The sequence below is a fragment of the Rousettus aegyptiacus genome, unplaced genomic scaffold (assembly GCF_014176215.1).
Source record: "Rousettus aegyptiacus isolate mRouAeg1 unplaced genomic scaffold, mRouAeg1.p scaffold_m13_p_1, whole genome shotgun sequence".
Lineage (NCBI taxonomy): Eukaryota > Metazoa > Chordata > Mammalia > Chiroptera > Pteropodidae > Rousettus > Rousettus aegyptiacus.
Genome location: NW_023416284.1, coordinates 77790077 through 77809554, shown reverse-complemented (window position 1 = coordinate 77809554; position 19478 = coordinate 77790077).

Genomic DNA, 19478 nt, shown 5'->3' with positions numbered 1-19478 from the left:
AAATCATAATGTTAGTTGTGTGGCCCTTTCCCTTTTATTAGTATATATCCCCAAATAAGCGGCTGCTTAACCTTCGGGGGAAATTAGTTCCAGTTTCAGACCTCCAAACCAAGCAAATTTTCTCCAAAAACTTGTCCTCCAACTGCGGTTTTTGCCTATCCCAGGAAGACTTTCAGTTGAGCTTATTGTTGCAATGAGACCAAGCTCCCAGGCTTCTTTCTGATTGGCATTTGGCCTGGAACCTAAACCCTGCAGATCAGAATCAATTGAACTGAACTTTGTTCTGTCCCTTCTCTATCAGCACATTAAAGAGTCTTTTAGGGTGACCAAGGCTGCATCATCGTAGAATTTTAAATACATTTAAGAAAGGTTGGCTAAAGAGACTAACATTTTAAAGATAACACTGCTTTCATGTAAATTAAGGTGAAAAATGACCTCTAGGCAGGGTTAAAATTCATTGTTGATATGCGTCCCCATTTTAAATCAAGTTAAAACTTTTTTACTTTCCTGGTCCACAATGATATATGGAGGGAAAGGGAATGTGTAGGCCAGGTTTCAATACAACAATGTTGATGTTGATGGTGGTTGTTATCAAAGAGCAGAGAAGGAACTCTGAGGTAAAAGAAGGTGTCCCCTCCTCCTGGACCTTTCTACCCCAAAATAAGTAAGGACTGAAATGACAGAAAGAAGGTCTCTCTGGCCCAGAGGTCTAGACTACAGCATTTAGATAAAAATATCAACGGCAAAATACTTTTAAATTAATCCAACTTCTTTTGATTATTGATGTCCTACAGTTTTGTGCCTGAAACAACATACAAGATGCATCAGTCATTTATAAATTATTCATTCAGTTATTTTGGCAGCAGTGTCTTTCCATTTATCAACTGATAAATGTACAGAAGATAAGAAGGGTAATTTTATAGCCCCTTGACATTTACCTTTGACATGATTTTCATATTTAATAAGGGAAAAACACTAATGAAATACATTTGACAACACCAAAGGCATCACAGATTAACACCAGCAAAATGAGCCACAGGCGATTGATCTTCCAGCTCTGACCCAGAAGCTCCTAGACACTTACCAGCTCTCTCTTGTTTCTTGCCTGATACTCTCTCAGCTGTGCCTGCCTAACAGAACTGGACATAATTGGGGGGATTAGCCTTGGTTTGTTTATTGTTTGTTGTTTATTTGTTTGGCCTGAATGTTTTTACTTGGTGGCCTAAACAGAGGGAGGCCTTGTTCATATTTTCAGGTTTTGGCAAAGTGTTGATTTTTTTTTTTTTTTCTAAAATGTATCCGCTAGGCAAATTAAACAAGTCATGGGGAAGGAGTTTGGTAGTTTTGTTATTCACGTCAAAGCAACTCACTTGAGCATTCATGCCAATCTCTCCTCATGATTCTTTGCTATGACAAGATCTTATTGCTGTCTGTATCTGGCCAACTTTATTGCTTGCCTTTCCATTCTACCCCCTCCTATGACTAATATTCATGTGTGGGGAGATTGGTTATCAGATGACCCTTAGGAACTGATCTAAGATCTAGGTTTGGGGCAGATATTATAGCCAAATGGAATGAGTTATGGGAGTTGAACTGCTGGCTCTAGCCAATGAGGGGCTAAAAGAGATAACAGCGGCAGCAGCTTTCTTCATGCTCACTAACTGGTTTATCTAAATGCTTCACCAATATCCAAAAGCTTCATCCACACCATTTTGAAAAATATATAGACATATTGTGAAAATAATTTAAATGGATTGTGGAAGGAAGGTCAGGTAGATAATTGCCATTTGGTTGTTCCCTGGAAGGAAATGAGAATATAAAAAGTCATCTAAACTTAGAGTAACTGGATTGTCAGGCAAGAAGCCAAAACAGGAACTCAGGAATAATATTTCATAGGTGAGTTTATCAGGATCAGATAAGTAAAGTACATGAAAATGTTTATAAACAATAATGTCATACAATTATTAATTACTATTTCACTCACAATACTGTGACTTCCTTGAGAAAAAGAATCAAATTACACTCATAATAGCATCCTCATAACCTCACACAACGTCGAGCAATTAATAGATATTCAATAAACATATGTTTTACATAGTTAACATTTATTGAAGACTTCCCATCTGGTAAGCACTGTATTAAACAGTTAGCATAAATTATTTTATTTCATCGGCCTCGCAATACTATCAAGATTAGTTCCCAACATTATAAAGTATTTAGAGATTAGAGAAATGAGTTTTAGGGAAGGTAATTTTTCCAGGGTCACACAGTAATAGAACTATAGTAAATGCACAATCTGATGCCAGAACCCACACATACCAACTCTTGGACTGAACATATAAGACTAGTACTGTGAAAGGAGGGTGCTGGGTCAAAGGAGAACCAGCACAAAGCTGGCTTGATTACTTTACTAAGTTACTGGACTAGGGTTTGTTAAGTTTCTCACATATTATTGTCTCAAGGCTCCAAAGCAGGATCTCTCTGGAGGTATATAGAAAATAAAATGCACAAGTCAGAACTTACATTTTTATTTTTGTAATGGCAAGGAAGAAATTACCCGAAAGCAATAAGTAGAATAAGAAACAGAAAAGCAACTCTAAACTCCTTCTTTAATAAACCTTTAATACATTTAAGGTTTCTTTAAATAAACAATAAATACCAACCTGCAATGTATTAGAAAGAAATGCCAAATGCAATGAAGCTCAAGCTATTTAAAGACAATATCCTTGACTACAGATCTCAAGCAAAATCAACATTGTGTACTTCTCCAATGCAAATGGCACAGCCTGAAAAATAAAACCAACAATCCATGTGTATTAGTTATCTATTGTTGTGTAACATATTACCTCAAAACTTAATGGCTTTGACCATCATCATTTATTGTATCACGGTTTCTGTAGGTCAGGGATCTAGGCAAGGTTTGCTGAGTCCTCAACTTCAAGATCTCTCTCAAGTTGCAGTGAAAGGTGTTAGCTAGGGCTGAAGTTAACTGAAGTCTTGATTAGGATAAGATCCACTTCCAAGCTCATTCATATGGTTAAGGGCTTTAAATTGAAGGCTTCAGTTCTCTGCTGGATGTTGACTGTTGGCTGCAGGCCATGCTTAATTCCTTGCTATGTGGACCTCTCTATGGGCAACTCACAACATAGCAGCTGGCTTCATCAAACCAAGCAAACAAGAACCAGGGAGAGAAAATGTGTGTATGATGAGTCATAGTCTTTTATAATCTAATCTTGGAATTGCATCTCATTACTTTTTTTCCATAGAAGCAAGTTACTAGAGCCAGCCCACACTCACGTAGAGAGTGAATACCAGGAAATGGGAATGAATGGGGCCATCTTAGAAGTCCACCTATATCACCTTATTTGAAACTAAATGACCAAGTACATGGACTACCAGTGGGAAATTCCTTGGACCAATTAAAACGAAGTCATGAAAAGCATAGGCTATGGGGATGAACAGACAACCACCTGAACAAGTTGTATTTGCAGAAACCATTCTGTGTTTGGCAGCTGTGATAAGTTGTGTTAATAACTTCAATTCTGCAACCTTGTATCCATCCTCTTTTTCATGTGACTTTTCAGTTTCAGTCACTAAGGAGGTGCAATATATTTCCCCCTCCTTTGAATCTTGGCTCAGTCATGTTAATTTGCTTTGACCAATAGAATAAGGCAAATATGATGATATGCCAGTTCTAAGATGAGTTCTGATGAGTACTGTGTATTTCCTCTTGCCCTCTTGCACGTCTGCTACTGCTACAAGAAGGACAAATCCAGACTAGCATGTTGGTCCCAGGAAGTGGATAAAAGCAAAGCCACCCTCAGCCTAAATCAGTCAGCCTCCAGCCAGCCACAGATTTATAAATGAGCCTAGGATGTGACCAACATACTCATGATTGCTAAATAAATGTTGTTTAAAGTTGCTGAGTTTTGAGGTGGTCTGTCATGCTGGTAAAGCAATTAATTCAGCATGGAAAAGAAAAGACTGTCTGCATTGGAAGCAGTCCTTTGCTAACAATCTCAGGTGGCTTAGAAGAAATAAATAAAAAGGTAAAAAGGAATAATCTACAAAAACAACTAGAATTCCTACAAGGCTGAAACATGGTTTTGTCTTCTCTCCAATTAGTCCCCCCCCAAAAAAAAAATGTGCCTTATTTTAAGAAAAACAAAAGTCTAAAACTGAACTAGCACAAAATACCAAAAAAATAGTGTAAGAAAAAGGAAGGGGGAAATGGCAAGTGAAATAACACAGCCTCAAAAAATATTGCCGAAAGCAGATAAAACTTATAATAAAACATAATATCGTAAATTTCGAAAAAATGTAATAAATCAATTCCCTCTGCACACGAAAATTCAAGTAAGGGATCAAGGAAGATACAGGGACTAACATAATGAGTTGAAACATAAGCTTGAAGAGCTAAGGAAAGAAGTAGAACAAAAAAGCAGTGGAGAAATAAAGTTTGAATTAAAAGTAATATAAAACAGAATCAACACTATTGAAAATATAATAAAGACATGGAGGACGGGCTTCTTATCATGTAAAATAGATTTTTTCTCTAGGGAGTCTACTTTAAGTCTTTTTCCACCTCAATTTTATTCCACTATCTCAAGATTACAATTCCTAAAGCACAATACTAAATAAATCACTCTTTTAGCTCCACAACTAAAGACTTGCATGAGAATGGTTATAGTAGTTTTATTCATAATACCTCAACCCGGAATAACTGGAAAGTCCATTAATTAGAATGGATAAATAAATTGTTGCTGTATTTTTTGATTCTGCTGTATGGATTTATTTCACAGATAAGTGAAATATCAGGAAAAAAGAGATGTGTTATCCTGTAGAAGAAAGGGAAATATTAAGAACATAAATAGTCAGAGTGTTTAGAAATTACTACCTGGACAAGGAAAAAGGCATAGCAGTTACTTAAGCTACGAAGAAAATAGAGGACATTTGAATGGACAAAGCCCCAATATGATGCAGAAGAAGCCTTTAAATCCAAAATAAAGAATTCAGATGAGTAAGAAAGTGACTTTCTAATCAAGCTCAGGTATCAAACCGGAATTGGCTGAAGTTCTACTTAACAGTAGTTAAGATTTCTAGAGAAAGGCAGTGAATCATGTTTGTATTTTTTAATTTTTCCTTCACATATCTCACTTTAAAACATGTTTGAATTGTGATGTTGACCATTTAGCTATTTTACAAAAAGCTCACAGTGTAGGAGAAAGAACAAAACAGAACTGTATTTTACCTAATTAAAAAACAACTTTCCAGCTGGATGTAGGCTATTAAACCTCCCTGAGCCTGATTTTTAATCTGTAAAATGGAAATAACAACAAATTAGATTGTATTGAAGATTAAACAACTGAACATATAAAAGATATTTAATAAGCAAGTGCTTCTTTCATTTAATAAATTATCCTATTGACTTCTAAAATATAAACAGAGAAGGAAGGCATTCTAAGGTTTGTTTCCCTGTCTCCCCTCATGCATCTTCCCCCTTACCTGGTAGATGAGTCCAAGCATCCAAGTGTCTACAGTTACCATATGACAAATAGCTTAATTATAAGCTTGAATTCTTTTAATGGAAAATGAATACCATGAAATTTGACTCTGTGAAGCAATACCTAAAAAATTACAGTGGAAACAAAAATTATTTTATGCCCCTGATGAATAACACTCTTTAAGAGGGAGACAATCTTGAAGGAGCAATAGTGTGTAAATCAAATCTGGGTTACACTAGATACTCAGCAGAGAAGGCTATATCTCCTTCCCCAACCAAGCTCAAGTTATGTAAAAACATATAGCATAAGTTTTCTTAAATAAGAAAAGTTGATGTGTATATATCTCACTTATGTAGTTACTGAGTTTAAAAATTAAGGCCTACACCTTAAATTATAACCTTATAACCTTTATAAATGATTCTTTGCCTACCTGAATAAACCATAATATATAATCAAAATTTTCAGATCTTAAATGTATAGAAATGATACAGTTTTTACCAATCTTAATTTAAATTTATTGTTCTTTTCCTTAAGCATGGTGGCAGCCAAATGAAAGAAAATCTCCTTTGACCTAATTATTATCATCTATATGAAATAAGATGATCCTGCATTTGTGTTTCAATACTTTAAACTTTTCTTGACACATAATTTTCACTTCACCGATTAATTAAACAAGGGATCACTTTTCTTCAAAAAGTTCCATTTTCTTTTGTTTTTTTGTTTCATTCATTTCTCTTTCTGATAGTTTATTGCAAATAGGCCCATTTTCAAGGGGCTTCTTTTTTGTCCCAAATCAAATTTATCATCTATCCCCAATATCTATACTTTCTTATAACTTCTCTATTTCTCATCTTGGCGCCAGCCTTTCAATTACTAAAGTTACGTCTCAACCCATTTCTTTTTGTTGCATTATAGGAGCAACGAGCTACCAAGTCCAACTGGTTCTACCAATAAAAAAGGGCTTCATCCAACTGTACCTCTTCCTTCGTACCATCAAAGAACTACATTGGACTTTCAACACCTTCAGGTTTGTATCATTCATAATAAATTTTTTTTTCACTAGGAATTCTACTTCGAGTCTTTTTTCACCTCCATTTCATCCCACTACCTCCAGACTACAATATTGAAAGCACAATGCTGAATAAATCACTCCTGCATACTCATTCCCTCAATACCCTTAAAGACACCAGTTAGCTCCTCAAAACACTATAATGGCCAACCTCATTTTACACTTCCAGACTTTTCTCCATAATACTGCTTTTCACCTAACATGGCAAAATTACACAGTGTCTTTCTTCCACTATGCCTTTGCTCTTTCTGCTGTTTCTATATAGTCTTCCTTTCTTCTCTCCCTCGCCTCACCAGCTGACATATTAGTCATGCTTTAAAATCCAACATAAATCTTTGAAAGATTGTCTCGTCTAAAGTTAGGAATTGTGCCTTCTTCTGAGCTGCAATACCACATTGAATTCCTCTTTGCAGATTCAACTATTCATTAGAGTTATTTATACACACATCTATATTTTCCTATTATATATAGATATGCTCCTCAAAGTCAAGATCTGCCCATTGGGAGATAATTCTTCATGAATCTTATGCTAATGCATATCTTCCAAGCAGAGACTATAGCTGCATTTGTTTCAGACTATATTTCCAAGGATGTTTGCAGGGTAAACAGTCTTGGAAGATAGAGATAGTGTCCTCTGAATCTTTAAGAAAAGATTCAGGCTTCCTAAGTTCAGAGTTCCTCTCCCGTAACACTCCACTATACATATAGGTATCATCTGGCCCACTGCAAGTTGTCCTTTGGGAACTGAGGCTCAGGGTACTGGCACAAATGATATTCTGGCTACTACTATTACTAGAAAAAAAAGTCTTCTGTCTTTGACCCAGGAGTCTTGTGTCTTCTGCCAGCACCCATGAAACTGGCAGACTCCAACACATAGATTCTAAAGTGGTTCCCACGATCACCATTTTCTCATATCAATGCCCTGTGATGTTCTCTCCCCTTGAGTGAGGGTAAGAGCTGTGACTGGCTCTTAACCCATAGAATATAGCAAGATGACAGGGTTATGTCATTGTATACACATGATTATGTTACATATGTTTCTAATATCTGTCTTACAAGGAGACCCTCTCTCCTGCTAGTCTTGAGGAAGCAAATGGCCATCATTAGAAGATCCAGGTAGCAAGAAAGTGAAGCTCTCCAGCTGAGAACTGGTAAGAAATGGGACACTCAGTCCACAGCTTGCAAGAAACTGAATGTAGCCAACAACAATGTGAGCTTGGAAGCAGATTCGTTTAAACTTGAGCTTCAGATAAGAACCCAATCCTGGCTAATATTTTGATGATAGCCTTGCCAAGAACTCTGCTAAGCCGTGTCTAAACTTGGGACCCATAGAATCTGTGAAATAATAGTTGTGGTTTTTTTTTTTGTTTTAAGCTACTAATTTTTTGATACTATTGTTACCGAGCAATTGATAATTAATGCACAGGCTAACTTGGTATATTAGAAATATAGAAATAGGGTGAAATCTCAGACCCTTCATAGTCCATGACTGTTTTGGCAACAAGGATTGAATGCTGATAAACATATGGCTTTTGAGAAGCGAAAGGAAGAGGATCTTGTGTGATAACTAATGGGAACTGAAGGAAGTTCATGGAAACTGCCAGTAAACATGTCAACCAAAAATGTGGTTAACCAGGCAATAAATGATACCCTACTTCATTTCCTATTAATGACAAAGATTTTCCCCCAACCTTCCAACTTAATGGTTATAGGTCCAGTTCTAAGAATCAAATTCAAAGATGGACAACTGAGCAGTGCCCTGGTTATTGCTAACTATCCTCTGGGAAGGGGAACTTTCTCACTAATCTGTCAGTCAGCCTCAGGTCTGCCCCACTGGTAATAACTACTACTAAGATCCTGAAGGTGACAGATAGTGCTGAATGCTTTCAGACAACAATTACAGAGACGCTCATTTATACTGTGCATAAAAAAAGGGAAATTTGCAACTACACTGGGCAAAAATCCATAACATCATGGTCATACTTGGAAAATGGCAGCTATCCCTTTGGGATAAACTTTATTCCTCACTCTGAAACAAAGCTTATGCTCAATGGAACCCTTGGACATGGATTTGATTCATGGATAATTGAGCTAAATTGAAGCCCAGTTGATACTACATGGATGAATCTCCAAAACGTTATGCTAAGTGAAAGAAGCCAGTCACAAGAGGGAATATATCATATGATTTTATTTATATAAAATATTCAAAATATGTAAACTTGTAAAGACAGAAAGTAATTAATGGTTGCTCAGGACTAGAAGTTGGGGAGGATGGGGTCAGTTGGGGAGAGAATAGTTAAAAGATACAAGATTTGTCACTGAGGTGATGAAAATGTTCTAAAATCGATGGCAGTAGTGGTTGCACATATCTGTGCATATACTAAAAAAACATTGAACTATATGTCTTAAATGGGTGAATTGTGTAGTATGTGAATCATATGTCGATAAAGCTCTTTATAAACTTATAAGTAAATAATATGTCTGACTCAACTTCTACACACCTTGGTGAGACAGTTTAGTCACTAAATTTGGCTGATTCCAGAAAAAAGATTATCTTTTTTTAGATACTTCTTGGGCAATGATCAGATAAAAGGTATAGGATATTATATAAATCTATTTTGAAAATTCAGGATTCCACTCCAGCAATTTCTGGGCATGATGCCTTTTCTTTTTTCTTTCCCTTAATGGCAACCTCATTCAGGCTGGCCTACCTGGTTCAGCCTCTGGGTGGCAGACCAGAAAAAAATGGGGATAAAGGACTCAAAGTTAATTCCAGTTCAGCCACCTAGATTCTATTATTGAATTCACATAGTCTTAGAATAAAAGGATAATGATCACTTGCTAGAGAAGATCCTCTCAATTGGTCCACATGGGTCAAAGTGAAGACTACTAGGTCCCTTCACATTTTATAAAAATGTCCTTGTCTATCTTATACCTGAACTTTCCAGACAAAATGTATGGGTCGAATAGGAGAAGAGTGGAGTAAAAGTAAAATTATATCTTCCAGAATGGGACACAACAATTTTGTGGAGGTATAAGTTGATCGACAACCCCAATACCTTGGAAAGGAACAACTTAGACTTTGGAAGGTCCGAAGGAAGGAGGGATATTAATGATCTTTATCTTACAGTACTGCCCCTGGAATCTTCTTTATTGAGAAAGACCACCCTGGTGTAGCTCTTCCAAACTGTTGTAAACACCCTAAACTTAACTGACTGCTGGGTATGGCGCTCTCCACCTCCATAATATAATCACCATTTCCCTTGACTTTGCTGAGAATTCTACCAGAAACATCAAGGTATTGCTGTAGCTCCCTGCACCTCCCACACAAAACATCTGGTACCACCTCCAGATGCCTTTCCAACTTCCATTCCTATAGTCATTGAACAATTGATCATTCCAGGAGACAGATAAATAACACATGGCTTTGGTATGGACAAAAAGGACAAGTTGAACTCATTGTCCATGGATAGTCACTCCAAAAATAATAGTAAACACAATTATCTGAACCAAACTGGGAATCTAAGGCCAATCGGTAGACTGGAAGACCACAATGGAGGTGCTGTCCATCTGTGCCCTCAAACTAGTAGAATTCCAATGTGGGAGGGGTCCCAAAAATTATAAACAACACTTATTTCCAGGGACATCATATGTGGAAGCCAGCATTAACTTAACTCCCTCCTGAAACATGGTAATTTGTACCATAGTTGTGGGGGTTGAGGTAGGAGAAGCCATAGGAACCTTCAGATGTCTAAGCAAAAGCTACCAGTAAGTCATGCAGCTACAGATGACTGTGAAAATCTCTCCTAATGAGCCTCTTAGGTACTGACTTGTTATTTGTGCTCACTCTGCAGACAGTTATCCCTATGATAGGAGTTATCCAATTAGAAAAGGTGATACAAACCTTGCCCCTGACATTAAAGTGCTCACAACCAAAACCTTGGCCCTGGAAGGCATTCAAGTCAACACAACTCACTGGCTAGTGTTGCTGTGGATAAGTATAATTGCTGTAAGCTACCTACTTGCGGGCCATGGCGTGCAATCACTAATACTTCCTGTTGTACCTGGATTAAAATCTTGGTCTGAGGAGGAAAGCCAAAATGGAAACTAAAGAAGAAGGCTACCTGGTTTTTTAAGGTAGACCTTCATAATTCATAAGGTTTGTTCAATTAATTGAGCCTGGGACCACTGAGGTCATGGTGAGTCAGTACTACAAGTTGGCCTCATCCTGCTGCAAGGAAATCGTGTTGAAAGAGTAGAGTCCTGTTGATAATAGTTTTAATTTAAATGCTGTATAAGATAAATCAAATGGATTTGGTCCTAGTTCTGTTGCTCAGATTGATCAGAGTTGTAAATGGAATGGCACGCTCATGGGTAAATTTATCAGAAGCCAACATGGTGTAGTAACAAAAGATGGATATTGTTAGAAAACAATTTTTTACGACTCTTTTGTTTCCACACTTGACCATTTTTGTTTCAAGATGTTTGTATAGTGAACAGCTTTGGAAGATAGAGATAGTGTCTCCCTTTAGCTCAAGGGATAAGTTTGCTTATAATTCAGTATAGTAAAGATGAAGTCTCCCTTCAGGAAAAAAAATAAGGTTTCTTTAGCTCAAGTTTCTTCTTTTATAATGCAACCCACTATACATGCAGATATTACCTGGCCTTCTTCATGTTGCCCTGTGAGAATCAGAGTTCAAGAAACCAGTGCAAACTCTAGCTACTGCAATGGCTGTAGCTAATCAAACCCGAGATAGTTAAGAGTTTTTTATAGGCCCTTTACAGTTCTTGACTATATCTATGGCCACTTATTTTTGTGTGCTTCATTTCATCTCTACTGGGTGAATTAATGAAGTAATTTGTATTTGAAACCCATATACGGACACCTCAAAATATACACCCTGTCAGCAGATCAAATCCAGACTTTTTTAGGAAATCTTCACTAAGGTATAACATAGGGTATTAAATATATGATTGAATATGATCTTTGGGAAAACAAAATATTACTTCCAAAATATATTTACAAAAACAAAATCCTCAACACAGCAGGTCTATTCATTTCAGCTCTCATGAAAATTTCCCTAATCCCTATAGCCAAATTAATTGTGGCTTAATCCTTAGCAGTCTCTAATAATACTGAAATTGATGTATTAATATCTAGTATAGTTCATCTTCTGCAATCAAAACTTCTCATTCTCTCTTTATCTCTCTTCTACTCCCCTGATGTTGTTATATTCTTAGAATTTTCTGCATACTAAGAAAAAACAACAATGATGACGTTCAAATCTTGAGTTAAAAACTTATCGAAGTATCTCTAATAATAACTTTATTGAACATATATACAAAAAAGACATTAAGAATAAAAACAGATTTATTTATCTTATATAAATATTTGCCTCCTAAGATAAAATGCTTGCCGACTTCCACACCTTATAGAAGAATTAGAAAGGCGATATATTGTCTACTTTTAAGTAGTCTTTTTAAAGATTTCATTTAAAAAACAATTATCAGTTGACCAAAATAAATTTAGAAATATAATTTATCTCCATTCAGCATCAGTCAGATAAGCATTCTCCAGTCACAGTCCTCAAAGCTATGATCCATTGTGTAGTGGCTTGAGATAGAAAGGGTTAGGTGGGGGCTACAGTCAACTGGGAAATTGGGAGCATGGACAGCACAGCAGAAAAGCATGTAGTGTGGATGACTCAGCAGTGAGTTTTTTTTTTTCCTCCTTACTTCTACACTGAGTGTCAGCTTCATTCATGCTACTAGTAGCTATGCTTGATTCCATCTATTCAGAATAAAATTAAGTAGGACCAACATCCTCCCCCTTGCTCATTGATAACCTCCTTGGGCCTTGGGGTGAGAGGAGAGAAGTCATCACAGTCAAATCACATCTCTCCCAAGGAAGCAGCCCACATTCCCTTCAAGATTTATGAGAGATGGCCATCTCTTCCCATTGGTCCCCTTCCTTTTGTCCCCTGTCTTACTATGTCAAGTTCCTGAGAACTGTTCAGAAGGGAGGGAAAGAGAGGGAAAAGTTCTTGCATTCCATTCAGAAGTGATGAAATTACCCCCTCATCTGTACCACTGGGCATTGTGAGCTTCCTTAATGAACACTTCTCAGACTCTTTGAAACCCTCAAATGAAAGGTGCTAGGGACATGCCAGGTGGTGATTACTCTCTTTGGTTTGAAATAGGCTCAGAATTTTCACAGGGTCCAAGCTTCTAATGAAACTTGGGGTACCAAGCAATTCCCCTTAAAAACATCTGGTCCTGTCTTCAGTTATTTCCAATTCTAGGGTCTATTGGAAGCACAAATAATGAAAAGTCTAAGGTGAAAGTGTACTCAGTATTCAAACTTTGTAATAATGATATCATCTACATACCGCAAAACAAATTTCCAAATTAAGCCCTGAAAATCCTTCCCATCTTTCTCACTGTTACTTCATTTCTATTTAAACTATTTCCATTTCCATCAGTAATAATGGCTGATAAAAAAATACACTTTGATTTTGCTTTTTGATTACACCTTTAGGACAGGTGTGTGACTATCTTGTTCTTATTGTCATTCTTATCAGTGAGGGTACTTGTCTTGTACTTGTTGATTTTACTAATGTGTGTTAGGGTACCTGTGAAATCATCATTTCATCACCAACCATTGGCTGACAAAAAACTACTAATTAAATCAGTAAGTTGAATCACTGAGCCCCAGAGCCTGCCTATTCTGTTGTAATAAGGACATTCTGTTGTAATAAGGACCTCATCTCACTTCCTTCTGGAGCTGGTTATAATAAGCAAGGATTCGAAAAGTTCTATGACCTCAAGGTCACCCTGAAAGTCAAGCTTGGCTGTTAACTCAGAGAATGGGAGAAGAGATGGAAGTTTGAGGTTCTCCTGACTTCCAGGAGTCTGTGCAAACCAGTCTGACAGTGCTGAGAAAAGAAAAAGCTTTTTGAGTCCTCTGACTTCTGCCTAGAAGTTCTCAGATGCTCTAGTTAAGATCAAAGAATGGTCTTAGGCCAATCTAATCCTGACCAAAATTGATTTTCCATCTAGAAAAAAATATAGAGCTTTAGGTCCACTCAGGCCCTGTCTCACAAAGCACCTTTGCTAAATACCATACCACAACCCATGAGGACCTTTGTAAAAGTTTCCCAAGAGTGACTTTTTATTCCTTTCCTATCTTCCCCAGAGGTGTTTGTTTGTTTGAAACTGTAATCCCATTTTTGGAAATCCAATGAATAAAATCCATGAATATTTATTTTAGAAAGCATCCAGGTTATAGAAGTAACCACATTTTTAACTTCTTAAATAAAGCTGAAGTTTTCTCTCTGTTACTGTATGGTAAACCCGAGAGCTCGATTCAGATAAGTATGCTGTGTTTCACTACCAAAGAAAGCATCCGTTTTTTCCTACAGTCACCATAAACCAACCACCCTAGAAAAACCTGCTCTGTTGTCCTGAAGGAGCTATTATTGTTCAGAAGATTTTCCAAGTAAGTAAAATCTGGAATTGTTCTTTCTTTCTTTTTTAATTTCTCATTGGGAACTTTCACTTTTATTTATTCTTCCATTTTTAGCACCTGAGTACTTATGGGATCTGAAAAGTACATATTGAAATATGCAAATAGTATGTAGTGAGTGTCAGATGCATGAAAATTAAATCAAATATGGGGGAAGGGGAAAAACAGAGTGCTTTAAAGCTAACTTTATGGCCCCAAGCTGTAGATAAATTGTGGTCTGTGGTAGTTAAACGACAGCTGTTTGAATTTAAAATAAAACTATGATAAGGATCCCCAGAAAATAACAATTCTTGAGGTAACAGCATTTACCTAAATGCATCTGTTAACAACCAGAACTGACAAGAATGTTTATATGAAAGTTTATCCCCATTTGTTTGCCTATGTTCTATCATTCACATATCCAGTGGATGGCAATTCACACTGAGTGAAATTTATGTTTAGATCCTAGTGTAACATTTACTTCCATGTGTAGGCAGGTTAATTTCTGCTTCAGCTGGTTGTGGTCCATCATGGCAAGGGAATGTCATCAAGGAGACAGCACAGTGCTACAGTGTAAGGAGGAAAACAGCAGGGCTAATACTCTTTTAGCAGGGGTCCATTCATTCAAACTCTCTCATTCTGAGACTCTTGGTGAGCAACAGTTCTTTAAGAGCTTTACACCCAATAAAATCTAAACTTTTATATATTTCTCTTCATTTATTGTGCAAGAGTTTTATTGCAGGAACATAGGAAACCACCCAGATGGAATTTCTGAGAATGGCGACTATCATTTCCCTCGACACTGAACCTGTCTGTGTTCAATTTCAATTTCAAGCCAATTTGCTCTTTCTTCTTCTTCTTCTTCTTCTTCTTCTTCTTCTTCTTCTTCTTCTTCTTCTTCTTCTTCTTTCTTCTTCTTCTTCTTCTCCTCCTCCTCCTCCTCCTCCTCCTCCTCCTCCTCCTCCTCCTCCTCCTTTCTCTTCCCCCTCTTTTCACCACTTCTCTCCCCTCCCCTCCCCTCTTCTTCTCTCCCCTTCTCTTCTCTCCCCTTCTCCTCTCTCTCTCTCTCTCTCTCTCTCTCTCTCTCTCTCTCTCTCTCTCTCTCCCCTCTCTCTCTAATCTCTCTCTCCTCTCTCTAACTTGTTCCATCTAACTTGCTCTTTCTTTCCTTCCATCACCCTCACCACCATTATAAACACCAAAGTGTATGTCCATAACAAATAGGCTATATGCCTAAAAATAAATCTCTCCTCATATATGTATATAGTAAAGGGAATGCATAAATTCTTTAAATAATTTATACTTCATTTGAAACACAATATTAATTGATATATTTCAAGAATATTCAAAAAATCAATTTTTAACTGAAAATTTTCCAACAAAGCTATATGTATATATAGAGATAAAATCTACATGTAGAAGCAGCCTCTTTGCATGTTCTAGTGCCAAGAAAAATCTCAATGGACAGTTTCAAACACCAATTGACTTTTGAAACACTGCATTTTTTAAATAAAATTTAAAAAGTGAATTAATAAGGCAGGATTATTGATATTAAAATAATAGTAAACTTTTTTAAATGAAATTAACTTTGTGAAATCTGTCAGTGAATTGAAATATTTCAGTGTGAGTTGTTTTACAATTTAACTTTTTAATAATAAAATAAATTATTAATAATCTTATTGCTTGCTCCTTAAAATATAAATAAATTTTCTTCTGAGCCAAGGGAAAGTCTATCTGACAATTGTAGATTGGATAACTTAATTGAAAATGGACTCTTCAAGAAAGCTAGGAAGATATACATCTCTTTTTATTTAGCTAAATGGCTAAAGAAACAAGGTGGACTAAATATGCAACTGGATTAATACAAAGTAAGAAATGCTACCAGTTAACATATATTTATTAATAATGATGAACCTGTCTAAAATACAAATGTGAAGTGTGATACATTTTTCCCCCTTCTTAATTCCCACCCCCCCCCCCCACACACACACACACACTTCCACCTCTGACTTATGGATGTTGCATCTCTTCTTAAGAACTGGATCTCTGAAGGTGAGGCTTTCCTTTCACATTCTTATGGCTCGTACCTGGGGCCTGGCACCCCCAGCACACTTGAGGAGCCTGGTGTACCAGGAGCGCAAACCCAGGACTTTCTGCATGTAAAGCAGACGTGCTAACCACTACACTATGGAGCCATCCCAAAGTGTAATGTATTTTAGATGCAAATGAACCCTCAATATTACTCACATATAAGCTAAACAAATGAATAAATAAATATTGACATTATGTTGAAAAATCAAGTGTACCTGGTCACTGCTAGAAAACATAAAGCATTTAATTCATGAAAGAAATGTAATTTTTCTCTGAGACCAGACTATTAATAAAAATATTACAGTTTATAGTAAGCATATAAATGTAATCTTTACAAACACTGTTCTTATGGATAAATTAGACTTTCTACAGTTGTTAGCTAGCATTTACAATTATCTAAATATTAAAACAACCAACACAAAAACTAGTCTGTTTAGAGGCAGCTGCTGATTTGTATATTAGAAAACAAAAACTGTCTAAGTAAAGAAAATGGCTTTGCTCAGAGTTTAAAGCACCCTACTAGATAGCTTGCTTAAGTAACATTAAGAAAACAAAAGTTCTTTGCATTGAAAAACAAATAAAAAGAGAAATCACAAGCCAGAATGCAGGTACATATAATCCAGAGAGCTACCTCAGCCCTTCTGACATGTGAGGATACAGTAAGAAGATGGCTGTCCTTGAATCAGAAAGAGGGCTCTCTCTCATCAGACACCAAATGTGCCAGCTCCTTAATCTTAGACTTTCTAGACTTCAGAGCTTTGAAGAATAAATTTCTGTTGTTTATAAGCCGCTTAGTCTACGTTATTCTGTTATAACTGCCTGAAAGGACTGACACTCTACAAATCAATTTGAAAAAAAACAAACAACCCATTATAAAAATGGACAAAGTTTATTATGGTAACAGAAAGAAATCTAACTATAGGAGGTGAACACACTGTGTAAATATATATATATATATATATATATATATATATATATATATATATATATATATATGCCTTACCGTTAAAGTGAACAGCTGAAACAGTGGATTTCGTTAACCAATGTCACCATAAAAAAATTTTTTTTAAATGGACAAAGTTTATAAACAGAGAATTCATGGAAGATAAAATTCAAATTGTCAAAAATATGAAAAAATGCTGTCTCAAGAACAACTACAATGAAAACCCATCAGATTGACAAAAATTTTCTAATTATGACAACACATTGTATTGGCAAGTACATGAAATGATAGGAGCTCTCATACACAGTGATTGGCGTATAAATTGATACATATAATTCGGAGAAAATTCTGGTCTATCTGTAGCTAATTTGAAACTACTCATAACCTGTGACTCAATAACTCCAAACCTGAAAAAAACTCTAATCCATGAGACCAATGAGACATCAAGGATTTTCACAGCAGCTTTGCTAGATAATAAAAATTAAAATGTTTTAAACTCTATCAAGGATAAAATCTATTAAAAAGGTATGTATTCATGAAAAATTTTAAAATAGCAGATAAAACATTCTATCTCTCTATCTCTATCATCTATCATCTATCTATCTATATCTATATCTATCATCTATCTATCTATCTATCTATCTATCTAATCTTATATTAGTACGAATAAGTCCCGAGAACATAAAGTTGAAAGGCAAAGGAAGTTGGAAGGACAAAAATAGTTCATTAATAGTTATATAAAGTTTAAAAATACAGCAGGTCCTCAAATGATATCATTTGGTTCAATGTTGTTCCATTATAACATTGATGAGATGCCATAAGAACTTAACTCTTGTTTATATCGATTAGCTTATGGTAAATTGGTTTTGTTATACATCATTTTGCTTAAAGTTGCAGAAACTATCGATGATATTAAATGAAGAATTACTGTACACACAAAAGAGCACTGTGAATTATAAAAACAAACATATAACAATATAATGATATTTTTATAAAGATGGTAGACACAGTCACATTCTGAGCTACTAGAATTTAGGGCTTCAGCATATAAATTTTGAGGATACATAATTTAGCCCACAACAATGTTGAAATCTAAGATCAATAGACAATTGATTCCTAGAATCTAGAAGAAAATAACAATTATTATAAGGATAATGAAATGGCTTGAGAATAAACAATCAATAGGTTGCCCATGTTTCAGCTCAAGAATAAGAGCAGCTCTGCCCAATTCCCAGTTCTCAATGATTCTGGGAAGATGGTTCATTTCCCACTGCATATTCTTACCAAATAACCAAGATCTAGCCATAATGTATTGTATTTATTGAGAATGTCAAGCCATTTTTTAAAGTTTTCTTTTGTTGACTGAAATTTCATTTCTCTGAAGCTTCAAGGTGATGATCTTTTCCCCTGATTTTACAATATTTTTTAACAGCCTCTTGGTATTTTGATGTTTTCTCATTTTCATGAAAAGACAAATCTTGTCAGAGAATCTTGCTTTATCTCTACTCCCTCACTCCCCCCAAAGTACCATTTATCCTAAGCCTATGAAGTACACGAAAAACTCCATTTTCCAAAATGTACTGGTAAGGACTATACATGTCCCAGTATGCAATGTACCTCTACTGGTCTTCCCAACTGCCTGTACCCTTTTTGTTTTGTTTTCCTTTTTAGTTACATTCTCTAGATGAATGTACAAAGTATAAAGGCAGAAATATCATCTGCAATGAAATAAAAATCAGGCTTTATTCAGATTTCTTTCCTTCAGCTCTAAATGCCAGAATACAGTAGAACATTGTTTATAGAATTTTGAAAGAGAGAAAGAAAAAAAAAAACCTTATGACCCTTGAATTTATACCGAGCCAAGTTTCATTTAATAGGCAAAAAGAACCTCTATTACAGGACAGTTTATTGGTCTTTACTAATTACATAAAACCATAATTTAGCTCTTTCTATATACATTTTAAAAACTCAGAAAAAAAAATCGTTGCCCAAAAATGTTGTTTTCAAATTCTGCAGCTGAGGAACAGTTTATCCCTGTAGTGCTTCACCCAACTGTACTTTTTCTGCTTCTGATGCTATAATTTCTTGGCATCAGAAATGTTTCTTGAGCCACATCTTTAACCACTGTTGTAAGTTCTTGACTTCTTTGATGACCACTTAACACCAGAAATAATGCCATTCTATGCCAGCATTTACCAACAATGACCAAATTTTTCACACAGCTAATGCAAAAATTGCTCTTTTTGCCCTGCACAAAAGCAAAATCACAAAGATCGACATAAAGGCCATTTTCATTGCCAAGTTTCTTGTACCTTGATATATTTTTTTTTTATATTTTCAAAATGTATATAGTCATGCACTGCATAA